The sequence below is a fragment of the Rhagoletis pomonella genome, unplaced genomic scaffold, assembly GCF_013731165.1.
Source record: "Rhagoletis pomonella isolate Grant_MI unplaced genomic scaffold, Rhpom_1.0 Rhpom_scaffold_00010, whole genome shotgun sequence".
NCBI lineage: Eukaryota > Metazoa > Arthropoda > Insecta > Diptera > Tephritidae > Rhagoletis > Rhagoletis pomonella.
The window spans coordinates 19,890,515-19,893,202 of NW_023458564.1; the positions used below are offsets into that span (position 1 = coordinate 19,890,515).

A 2,688-nucleotide genomic window follows, 5' to 3' on the forward strand; every position below is an offset into this window, starting at 1 on the left:
AAAAAAAGATCAATCAATCAAACAAAAAAGCCTGACGGACAGTCAGCTTAAAACTAATTTGTCCTGACGTGGATCAGCCGCAAAGATCCGTCAGCTGCGTGATGAAGGAAAGACCACAACCAATAACTCTCGAGGAATATAGAAAAAGAACCAGCAGAAAGACAACAGATGAAATTACCATTCCAAAAGCACAAAAGCCAAAAAGAAGAGGAGGTTACATGCAAAAACTAAAACGGGAGAAGGCAATCCTACTAAGAACAGTTAATACAAGGCCGCCACCACCATGGGATGCAGCAACTAAAATATGGAGTAGAATCTCAGAGGTAGAATTCCTGATGGAGCAGTATTTAGTAAATAGAAAGCAAAATTAAAAAAAAATAATAAAAAATATAAATTATATTATAAGCAAACAAAAACTGATGTGCGTCAATCCGCACTCATAGGGCCAGTAAGCGAATTTTCGCTCGTGGCAAAAATATTTTTTTTTATATACATATACAATACATTTCTTAAGTTACTTTCTTACTTTTTAAAAAATAAAAATAAAAAAAATAACACAAACCAACAAAACCAACAACCACATGATCAAGTGAATTGCAGCGGAATAGCTGCGCTTGATTGTGTTGGCATAACAAAAAATGAAAAATAGTGGAAATAAGCAAACGATAATTTACAAGGCGTCTTAGCACGGTGCATAGGCAACTGGCTGAGTCAGTGGGATCGTCGGTTCGAATCCTACTGAAAGAAGTCTGATGAGGAAATGTGGTGATTTCCGAAATAACTATCACTTCTACCATTTTTTCAAATTATTGTTGCTTTTCCACAATAAATTTGCATTTAAAAAATGGCCTTGAGCTCATTATAAAAAATTGTTGAAAAAAAAAAAAATTTGTTATGCCTTTTTTTTTAAATATTAAGCCAAAATTTTATCAATAAAAATAAATAAATCTTAATTAAAAATTTACTAAAATAAGAATTAATTAAAAAAAAAAGAGGGTTATCTTCTTCTTAATTGGCGCTGAAACCGCCTAAGCGATTTTGGCCGAGTCCAAAACAGCACGCCAGTCATTTCTCTTCTGTGCTAACTGACGCCAATTGGAAATGCCAAGTGAAGCCAAGTCCTTCTCCACCTGGTCTTTCCAACGCAGAGGAGGCCTTCCTCTTCCTCTGTTACCAGCATCGCGGCCCGCGTTGAATACTTTCAGAGCAGGAGCGTTTCTGTCCATCCGAACGACATGGCCAAGCCAGCGGAGCCGCTGAATTTTAATTCGCTGCACTATGTCTATATCGTTGTAAAGCTCATACAGCTCATCGTTAAATCGTCTGCGATATTCGCCATCACCAACGCGTAAAGGTCCGTAAATCTTTCGCAGAATCTTTCTCTCGAAAACTCCAAGAGCCGCCTCATCAGATGCTTTCATTGTCCATGCTTCCGCGCCATACACCAGCACAGGCATGATGAGTGACTTATAGAGTGTGATCTTTGTACGACGAGAGAGGACTTTACTTCTCAATTGCCTACTCAGCCCAAAGTAGCATTTGTTGGCAAGAGTGATTCTCCGTTGGATTTCAAGGCTGACATTATTATTGGTGTTAATGCTGGTTCCCAAATAAACGAAGTCGTCTACTTTTTCAAACTTGTAACTGTCAACAGTGACGTGGGTGCCAAGACGCGTATGCTCTGACTGTTTGTGTGATGACAGGAGATACTTCGTTTTGTCCTCGTTCACCACCAGACCCATTCGCTTTGCTTCTCTATCCAATCCCGAGAAGGCAGAACAGACGTAGCCCTTGTTTTTACCGATAATATCGATGTCGTCGGCATACGCCAGCAATCGTACGCTGTTATAAAGTATTGTGCCTGAGCGGTTCAGTTCTGCGGCTCTTATTATCTTCTCCAACATCAGATTAAAGAAATCACACGAAAGGGAGTCCCCTTGTCTGAAACCTCGTTTGGTATCAAACGGCTCGGAGAGGTCCTTCCCTATTCTAACGGAGCTGATGGTATTGCTCAACGTCATTTTACACAGCCGTATTAGTTTCGCGGGGACACCAAATTCAGACATCGCGGCATAAAGGCAACTTCTCTTCGTGCTGTCGAAAGCGGCTTTGAAATCGACAAATAGATGGTGTGTGTCGATCCTATTCTCGCGGGTCTTTTCCAAGATTTGGCGTATTGTGAATACCTGATCTATGGTGGATTTTCCAGGCCTAAAGCCACACTGATAAGGTCCAATCAGCTCGTTGACGGTGGGCTTCAGTCTTTCGCACAATACGCTCGATAAGACCTTGTAACCTATGCTTAGAAGGCTAATTCCGCGGTAGTTGGCGCGTATGGCGGGGTCGCCTTTCTTGTGGATTGGGCAGAGCACACTTAAATTCCAGTCGTCGGGCATGCGTTCATCTGACCATATTCTGCATACGAGCTGATGCATGCACCTCATCAGCTCCTCGCCGCCGTACTTGAATAGCTCGGCTGGCAGGCCGTCAGCTCCAGCAGCTTTGTTGTTTTTCAGCCGCGTAATCGCTATCCGTACCTCGTCATAGTCAGGCGGTGGGACAGCTACTCCATCATCATCGACTGGGGACTCGGGTTCGTCTTCCTCACTACTTTCAGCGCTGCTACCATTCAGTAGGTTATAAAAGTGTTCCCTCCACAATTTAAGTATATTCTGGACATCGGTCACT

At 42.3% G+C, this 2,688-nt stretch overlaps 1 protein-coding gene across 1 annotated transcript in view; it reads right to left on the bottom strand.

Annotated features, from left to right (window-relative positions):
- Nucleotides 1-2,688, bottom strand: part of LOC118746144 (polycomb group RING finger protein 3) — a gene marked incomplete in the record, with an annotated part of 16,571 nt that overhangs the window by 12,800 nt on the left and 1,083 nt on the right.